Below are 10,672 nucleotides of genomic sequence, written 5' to 3' on the forward strand. Positions count from 1 at the left end.
AAATCTAAATGCCCACACACACACACACACACACACACACACACACACACACACACACACACACACACACACACATATATATATATATATATATATATATATATATATATATATATATAAACTCATTAGATATACATTTCATTTCCTTATTGTTGAAACATTATTCATAAATGGAAAAGTCGTGTTATTAAATAAAAGGTTATACTGATTATTTAATATATTCTTTATATATATATATATATATATATATATATATATATATATATATATATATATATAAACTCATTAGATATACATTTCATTTCCTTATTGTTCACTTTGAATCAAATCGAAAAGTCGTGTTATTAAATAAAAGGTTATACTGATTATTTAATATATTCTTTTTAATACGTTTCTTCAATTTGTTCTCAAATTATAAAATGGTGGTCAAGTGCAATCCAATAATATAATTCTAATTAATAAAAGTATGTATTGTCTAGTTATGATCATTAAGGACTAGCGCAGTCGAGACAAAGAAACAAAGAATGGAGGCAAAATGGGTTTGGTTCAATTCCTTCATAAAAAAGAAAGAACACAAGTTTCTAGACTCCCAAGTTATTTGAATTCATTTACCTAAAACAATTACAATGAGAATGAAAAATAACAGTTTCTTACGTAAAGCTCTTGGTGTTGAGACTCAAAATCACCAATTTCTTTGTTTCTCAAATCCCGAGTGTTTAATTAGCCATGGCAAAAAGGAGTAAGGGTCGCCAAAAGGTTGATATGGTGAAGATGCAGAACGAGAGTAATTTACAAGTGACTTTCTCTAAGCGTCATGCTGGTCTCTTCAAGAAGGCTAGTGACCTTTGTACACTATGTGGTGCTGAAGTCGCCATTGTGGTATCTTCCCCGGGCAAGAAAGTTTACTCATTTGGCCACCCTTGTGTGGATTTGGTAGTGGATAGGTTTCTCACAAGGAACTCTCAACCAAATAATGGGCCATAACCAGCTCATTGTGGCTCATCGAAATGCTAGTGTCCGTGATCTCAATATGGAGTTCACGAACATTGAGGGGATTCTCCAAATGGGAAAAAATTGCAGAGAAGCCCTACAAGCAAGGAAGAGAGATAACAGTCATTGGTGGGAAGCTCCAATTAAAGAACTTAGCTTTTTTCAACTGCAACAACTGAAGGAGGCAATGGAAAGCATAAAGAAAAAAGTTGAAAGAGAGGCACAAAACCAACAAATGGTGACTAGTAATGCATTCCCATTTCTCACCTTTGGAAGTGCCTTGGATCCTATTGGTGCTAGGGCAAGATCTTCCTATGGCTCTTTTCCATTTCAAAATAAGGTTTCAAGACACAACTTTGGTGCGCCTTTTGCTAACAGGGCTTGTGGATGTACTTCTTCAGAAGTTCCTTAGTAGTTCGACTGTCATTCCAGGAAATCCCGGGACTTCAAAACCTAGCATGCATAATTGAATTTTTGAAAATAACATGCTTAATTATTAAAAGCTTGATTATAAACGTCTAATTAAGTTCATTTTCCATTTGAGTTATCCGATGTGTGTGTCTTTTGTTAATGATCATTAGTTATAGTTCATGTTACTAGGAATTCAAAGAGTTCAAACAATAGCTATATAAGTGATCAGTCGAGTGTGTTGTCGTAAGGGTGGAGTTATGTTTTATGTTTGTCCTGCTATTCCATTCTTTTGTGCCTTATAAGTTTTATATTTTTGAATGGCGTTACTCATTTCATTAACTTATCATAAAGTGGTAGAGCTCCCTAGTTTAAATTCCAACAAGAATCAGCCATACAGAGACATGGTGGTGTTACGACCCAAAATCCACCTAGTCGTGATGACATCTAACCCAACCCGTCCGGTAAGCCAATTAAAAACTTTCAAATTTAGATGAGATTTATTAAGAAAAGAAAGGATAATAAAACTGCTTTTATACAAGAATTCCCAAGGACTGATAGTACAAATCATGAGCTTCTAAGATTAGAATTTACAAAGCTGGTATGAAATAAATACATCATATGTTCGAAATGTACATAAACAGATTTTTATAAATTTAAGGCTACTATGAACAAGAGGCAGCTACAACCGGAACGCAGGTACGTCTTCAAATCCCGCTCCTGTCGATCACAACAACATCAACATCCAATATCTGTACGCAAGGTGCAGACGTGTAGTATGAGTACAATTGACCCCATGTACTCAATAAGTAATAAACCTAACTTTAGGTTGAAAGTAGTGACGAGCTGGAACACACGTCAAAGTCCAACACCAATAGCCAACAACAGCTCATAAAAATATAATAAAAGTGGTACAGAAAATAACTCAGAAATAAGATATTCATCTCGTTCACAGTTCCAGAAAATAGACATGCTTTTCAAGTATAGCAGTGAAAACCTAAATCTTTTACCGAAAATACCAAAATATGAGTAAGTTTGTAAAATCGTGATTTTCCCTTCCAAAACTTTTCAACATGTAAATGTTTCATTATCAAATTTCATGAGGAAAAGTACATCTCTATGTCAATGTGTATGAGAAGTCATGAACGACATGAGACCGTACAACATGAGGAAAAATGCATCTTTATACTTGTATGTCAAGTGTACATGTCAATGCAGTACAACATAGTGAACAACCGTATGCATACTCTCAGAGTATCAATCCACTCAGTCCTCCCAATCACTCGACACTCGCACTCAATAGGTACCTGCGCTCACTGGGTGTGTGTGCAGACTCCGGAAGGGCTCCTTTCAGCCCAAGCGCTATAATTCGCACGGACAACTCACGTGCTGCACGGACAACTCACGTGCTGCACGGACAACTCACGTGCTATAATATCAATATCTGGATCCGCACGGATAACTCACGTGCTATAGTATCAATATCTGGGTCCGCACGGACAAATCACGTACTGCACGGATAACTCACATGCTATAGTATCTATAACCTCACAATTAGGCCCTCGACCTCACTCAGTCATCAATCTCTCTAGTCTCTCGTGCTCACTATGTCATGGAACTAGCCCAAAATAATGATATGATGTATCAATGATTAACAACAGAGACTGAGATATGATATGCAATGAATGTATATGACCGAGTACGAAATTACAATTTAAAAGTATAATTCGACAACAGAAATGATCTCAGTGGGTCCCAATAATACCGGCATTTGCCTAAGCATGATTTCTAACATGAGTTACAACTCAGTTTCTCTAACACATTACAAATACATGGAAAGATACAAGTTAATTGACTACACAGCTCTACGGAATCGACTGAGTCTCAATTTCTATGGTGCACGCCCACACGCCCGTCACTAGCATGCGCGTCACCTTCAAACAATTCATATAACACGTAATTCGAGGTTTAATACCCTTAACACCAAGTTTAGAAGTGTTACTTACCTCGAACAAGCCAAATCTAATATCGAGCAAGCCAAACGATGCTACGCAATGCCATCTCGCACGTACCGACCTCCGAACGGCTCAAAACTAGCTAAAAGCAACTCAAATACATCAAGTAAAACCCAAGGAAACAATTCCAATGATAAATGTCGAATCTTAATAAAAAACCCGAAATTGACCCAAAAGCCCAACCCGGGCCCGTGTCTCGGAACCCGATAAAAATCATAAAATTCGATAACCCATTAAATTACGAGTCCAACCATATTAGTTTCACTCAAATCCGACTCCGAATTGGCATTCAAAACTCAAAAACTTACTCTATGAAACTTTAGGTTAAAATCCCCAATTTTCTCTTTAAAGCTCATAATCCAATTACCAAAAATGAAGATAAAATCCGATCCCATAATATATTCATATTCATTTAATTCCGTTGCGGCGTGCAACCCGATCCTCAATATATCTTTTCAATCAATTCTGTTACGACGTGCAACCCGCTTCTCTAATATATTCATTTCAATCAATTCTGTTACAGCGTGCAACCCGCTCCTCCAATATATTCATTTCAATCAACTCTGTTGCGGCGTGCAACCCGCTTCTCAAATAATATAATTTACCAATTCTTATAAAAGAAATTACTCCAATAAATGCAACAATTAATATGAAATTATAAGACAACAAGCATACAATAATTATGATTTATTTAGAAATAAGTGATGACAAGTAGCAATTAATTGTGGAAACTAAGGAGGAAATAGGCAATTTAATAATTAGTATGCTAAATGTCAAGTAGCAATTAAGTCACATAAATCAAATAAGCATGTAGCAATTATAACATGGATTCAAGGCATAATATTTAGCAAGGAATATGAGAGAAACAATTAATATAACAATTAATTCATAATTTAAAATAATTTATGATTTTCAAATAATTATGCAAACAATTAATTTGACGACGTATAAACACTCATCACCTCGCCTATACGTCGTTCACATGAATTTTACATAACAAATAATTCAAGGGTTCTATTCCCTCAAGTCAAGGTTAACCACGGCATTTACCTCGCTTCGCAACCAATTTCAAGATTCCAATAAACCTTCGCCTCGCGAATTCATGCCCGAAAGCTTCAAATCTAGTCACAAACAATTCAATATGAAATTAATTCCATATGAATTTACTAATTTACTGGATTAAAACTTGAAATTTATTTTAAAAATCGACAGTGGTACCCACGTCTCGAATCCCAGAAAAACTCACGAAATATGAACACCCGTTCCGATACAAGTTCAACCATACAAAAATTATCGAATTCCGACATCGGATTGACCTTCAAATCTTCATTTTATATTTTTGGAAGATTTTATAAAAATCTAATTTTTCTTCCATAAATTTACAGATTCATGATGTAAATGAGTATGGAATCATGAAATATAATCAATATAGGATAAGAAACACTTACGCTAATATTTTCTCGTGAAAATCGCCTTACCCGAGCTCAAAATCGTGAATAATAAAAAATGGGGCGAAATCCCATTTCCAGAACTTAAGTTTTGTTGTCTAGGGATATCTTTTTTGCGAACGCGACAGGACCCTCACGTTCGCGAAGCACAAAATTATGCTGCCCAAAATTACTCTTCGCGAACGCGAAGGCAACCTCGCGAACGCGATGCCTTACCAAGCTTGGCCTTCGCGAACGCGAAGCTTTAGTGCCCATTACCCGACCTGCCTCGCCCTTCTACGCGAACGCGAATGCCTTCACGCGTTCGCGATGAACACTGCCATCGACCCTTCGCGAACGCGAAGAACAAAACTCGCCTGCCTCCAGTTCCCCTTTGTGAATGCGAGACCTCTCTCGCAAACGCGAAGAAGGAAACCAGACAGTGCATCAGAAAAATTCCAGCAAAGCTCCAAGTCCAAAATTCAACCCGTTAACCATCCGAAACTCACCCGAGGCCCTCGGGACCTTAACCAAATACAACAACAAGTCCTAAAACATCATACGAACTTAGTCGAAACCTCAAATTACATCAAACAATGCTAAAACCATGAATCATACCCCAATTCAAACCTAAGGAACTTAAGAATTTTCAACTTCTATATTTGATGCCGAAACCTATCAAATCAAGTCCGATTGACCCCAAATTTTGCACACAAGTCATAAATGACATAAGGGACCTATTCAAATTTCTAGAATTGGATTCCGACCCCGATATCAAAAAGTCAACTCCCTGGGCAGACTTTCAAACTTAAATTTATATTTTAGCCATTTCAAGCCTAAGTTTAACTATGGACTTCCAAATAATTTTTCGGACACGCTCCTAAGTCCAAAATCACCATACAGAGCTATTGGAATCATCAAAATGTTTTAAAATGAGTTTTAAAGCACTATTTCACATTTTTATCAATTTTTCACATAAAAACTTTTCGGAAAAATATACGGACTGCGCACGCAAGTCGAGGAAAGCTAAATGGTGCTATTTGAGGTTTCGGAATACAGAAATAAATATTAAATTTAAAGATGAACTTTCGGGTCATCACACTCAACCACACCACGCAGGCCGCCAAAACCCACGAACATTGCCATGAATCACCTGTAGAGACTCGCCGCATCATAAATACCCAAAGAACTGATCATATCCTTTACCGTGCTGATCCAACCTACTACTCAGGCTGTCCTATTTCCCTGAGTTCCTTCCTAATTACCCTCAAGTTGACAATTCTTCTTGCCAGATCCTTACCCAAAGCTCACCACCGGAGATCTTAGCATAAAACCACACCGCCCTATGGCCCATAAGCCGCTGTATTCCCTCTCAAGCACCCCAAAAGTACCACAACCGAGACACTCACTCTAAAGAGACCTTCTATGAATCTAAAGCCGTTAACTTCACCTTCCTGATGCTGAAATGTATAATCCATAATGATATAAAAATCTCGTGAGTCTCGACACCATCCATTGCAAAATCTCAGATGCTAACCATATACCAATCTAGAAAATTCTCAACTGCTGCATATATAAATCTTGAACCCATTAGGCCCTTCTCGAGAGTCATCCACTCTGCTCGAATCCCAATTTCACCGCCCAAACGGGACGAACGACATGTGCCTTATTAGCACAACAACACCTAAGGAAATAACCTTGCCTTAACACAACCGATCAAATTCATACTCCATGCACACTACATCCTTCACACATAATAACTTAAATCATTTCCATGATTTCCATATACCCATAAAGTGTAATATAATCCGTATTCAGAAATTCCCTTACTTGAGTCATCCTCGATCTCAACCTCTGCAAGTCATAATCGATCCACAATTATGCCTCAGACCAAAACCAATGCAACACGTAACCACACAATCAAATCGTAGGTAGCGGACTCCACCACTTGGCTCAAAGCCATAGAATAAAACATCTGATAACTCAACATACCCATACTCTATCACTTCCATAATACCGCTGGGAGATTCAACTAAATCCTTCATAAGCTCACATACATCCACATGAAGATCATGTCAAGTTTCTCAACCAAATTCAAATTAGAATTTCAACAAATATACCCTGCTGGTAGAAAGGAAACTCTCCACACAACATTACAAGGATCACACCTCCGTAGATTACTCCGCAGGAGATAACCCGCCTGCTTAGCCTCAAATTGGCATCTTGCTATACCCTTTCGCTGCCGCGATTACTATGCCATCACTTAATCTTCTTGAGTCTGAAATCATCACAAGACATGAAAATCTACTTTGTTCTACAATTAAACAACATGAAAAATCTTCCAACACATTCCACTCGAGACTATACGTCACATCAAGACATAAATATAGCAACCAATAGCCCTTTTTACATCTCAAGCAACTCTTTTCATCACATTCAAACCATCCGAACACATCCCGTAGTCACATCATACTTATCATACAGCCATCCAGCCACTCATCGAGCCATAAATTCCACTCATAGGGACACTGCCGGACATATAAGTCCAAAAGTACGTGCTCACATAACTGATATCCCCGTGCTCAAGCTACAGTCATAACCCGGCCTCAAGTCCTCCAGACTGGCCCATCATCAGCACACATAAATCACATCTCGCACCTCATCCATAGAATCACAAGCTGTCGATGCACAGCCGATACCGAGCGCTTATGTGCGCATACGAATGCGTGGAAGGAATTCAAAGAGTTATGTTTCAAGCTAAATCAATTCCGCACAATAAGGAAAGAAAGAGGAGAAATTATCCTAAATTCCCTGTAGCCTCTCGAAGATAGGTATGGATGTCATCATACTGATCCGCAAGACTCTACTCGACACTTGCTCATGACTTGTAGAACCTATGAACCTAGAGCTCTGATACCACCTTATCACAACCCAAAATCCACCTAGTCGTGATGGAACTTAACCCAACCCGTCAGGTAAGCCAATTAACAACTATCCAATTTAGATTAGATTTATTAAGAAAAGAAAGGATAATAAAACTACTTTTATACAAGAATTTCTAAGGACTGGTAGTACAAATCATGATCTTCTAAGATTAGAATATACAAAGCTGGTATGAAATAAATACATCATCCGTTCAAAATGTACATAAACAGATTTTTATAAATTGAAAGCTACCATGAATAAGAGGCAGCTACAACCGAAATACAGGCACGTCTTCAAATCCAGCTCCCGTCGATCACATCAACATCAACATCTAATATCTGCACGCAAGGTGTAGAAATGTAGTATGAGTACAACCGACTCCATGTACTCAATAAGTAACAAACCTAATCGTAAGTTGAAAGTAGTGACGAGCTGGAACACAAGTCAAAGTCCAACACCAATAGCCAACAACAACTCATAACAATATAATAAAAATGGTAGAGGAAATAACTCAAAAATAAGATGTTCAGCTCGTTCACAGTTCCAGAAAATAGACATGCTTTTCAAGTATAACAGTGAAAACCCAAATATTTTACCGAAAATACCAAAATATGAGTAAGTTTGTAAAATTGTGATTTTCCCTTCCAAATCTTTTCAACAAGTAAATGTTTCATTATCAAATGACATGAGGAAAAATACTTCTCTATGCCTACATGTCAATGTGTATGAGAAGTCATGAACGACGTGATACCGTACAACATGAGGAAAAATGCATCTCTATGCTTGTATGTCAAGTGTGCATGTCAATTTAGTACAACATAATGAACAACCACAGGCATAATCTTAGAGTATCAATCCACTCAGTCCTCCCAATCACTCGGCACTCGCACTCAATAGGTACATGCGCTCACTGGGTGTGTGTGTAGACTCCGGAAGGGCTCCTTCAGCCCAAGTGCTATAATCCGCACGGACAACTCACGTACTATAGTATCAATATCTGGATCCGCACGAACAACTCACGTGCTGCAAGGACAAATCACGTGCTATAGTATCAATATCTGGGTTCGCACGGACAACTCACGTGCTGCACGGACAACTCATGTGCTATAGTATTAATAACCTCACAATCAGGCCCTCGACCTCACTCAGTAATCAATCTCTCCAGTCTCTCGGGCTCACTATGTCATGAAACTAGCCCAAAATAATGATGTGATGTATCAATAAATAATAACAGAGACTGAGATATGATATGCAATGAATGTATATGACTGAGTACGAAATTACAATTTAAAAGTATAATTCGACAACAGAAATGATCTCAGTGGGTCCCAATAATACCGGCATTTGCCTAAGCATGATTTCTAACATGAGTTACAACTCAGTTTCTCTAACACATTACAAATACACGGAAAGATACAAGTTAATTGACTACACAGCTCTACAAAATCGACTGAGTCTCAATTTCTACGGTGCACGCCCACACGCCCGTCACCTAGCATGTGCGTCACCTCCAAACAATTCATATAACACGTAATTCGGGGTTTAATACCCTCAACACCAAGTTTAGAAGTGTTACTTACATCGAACAAGCCAAATCTAATACCGAGAAAGCTAAACGAAGCTCCGCAATGTCATCCCACACATACCGAACTCCGAACGGCTTATAACTAGCCAAAAACAACTCAAATACATCAAGTAAAGCCCAATGAAACAATTCCAATGATAAAGGTCGAATCTTAATAAAAACACCCAAGATTGACCCAAAAGCCCAACCCGGGCCCGCGCCTCAAAATCCTATGAAACTCACAAAATCCTACAACACATTAAATTACAAGTCTAACCATACTAGTTTCACTCAAATCCGACTCCGAATTGGCATTCGAAACTAAAAAACTCACTCTATGAAACTTTAGGCGAAAATCCCCAATTTTCTCTTTAAAGCCCATAATCCAATTACCAAAAATGAAGACAAAATCACGAAATATAATTAAAACCGAGTGTAAAACACTTACCCCAATCCTTGTGATAAAATGAGCTTCCAAAATCGCCTCAATCCGAGTCCCACATCTCAAAATATAAACAAAATGACCAAACCCTCGATATATAGCTTTTGCCCAGCATTTCCGCATATGCGGTCACATTATCGCATCTGCAACCTCTGCTTCTGCGAAGCCCTCTAAAGACCAGACTTCCGCACCTGTGGAGCTTTCCCCGCTTCTGCGCCACACGACGCTTCTGCGAACGCGCAGATGCCCCCTTACGTCCGCTTCTGCGGTCTTCCTCACCAGATCGCACCTCGCTTCTGCGACTCCTCTATCGTTTCTGCGACCATCTCACATGTGCAACCCAGTCGCAGGTGTGATCACACTAGAGCTGCCACCAGCAACTTTAGCAAAAAATGATCCAAACAAATCTGAACCTCGTCCGAAACTCACTTGAGCCCCTCGGGACCACGTCCCAATATACCAACAAGTCCCATAACATAATACAGACCTACTTGAGGCATAAGAACATCAAAACGATGAATCCCACCTCAAATCGAACTTAATGAACTTTGAAATTTTCAACTTCTATAACTCGCGCTGAAACATATCAAATCAACCCGGAATGAACCCAAATTTTGCACACAAGTCCCAAATGACATAACGAAGCTATTCCAATTCCCGGAACCACAAATCTTAATTCGATATCCTCAAAGTCAATTGTCGGTCAAACTTATGAACTTTCCAAGCCTTCAAATTTCCAACTTTCGCCAATTAGCGCCAAATCCTTCTACGGACATCCAAGTGTAAATCCGGACATACGCTCGAGTCCAAAATCACCATCTGAACCTAACCGAACCATCAAAACTCCGTTTTGGGGTCAAATTCACAAAAGTCAAACTTGGTCAATGATCTTGTTCAATTT

General features: G+C 38.5%; 1 pseudogene; it reads left to right on the plus strand.

Annotated features, from left to right (window-relative positions):
- The first annotated feature begins 726 nt into the window (after positions 1-726).
- LOC107812590 (agamous-like MADS-box protein AGL62) lies at positions 727-1,402 on the plus strand (annotated as a pseudogene).
- The last annotated feature ends 9,270 nt before the right edge of the window (positions 1,403-10,672 follow it).

This window comes from Nicotiana tabacum, chromosome 19, assembly GCF_000715075.1.
Source record: "Nicotiana tabacum cultivar K326 chromosome 19, ASM71507v2, whole genome shotgun sequence".
NCBI classification, from domain to species: Eukaryota; Viridiplantae; Streptophyta; class Magnoliopsida; order Solanales; family Solanaceae; genus Nicotiana; species Nicotiana tabacum.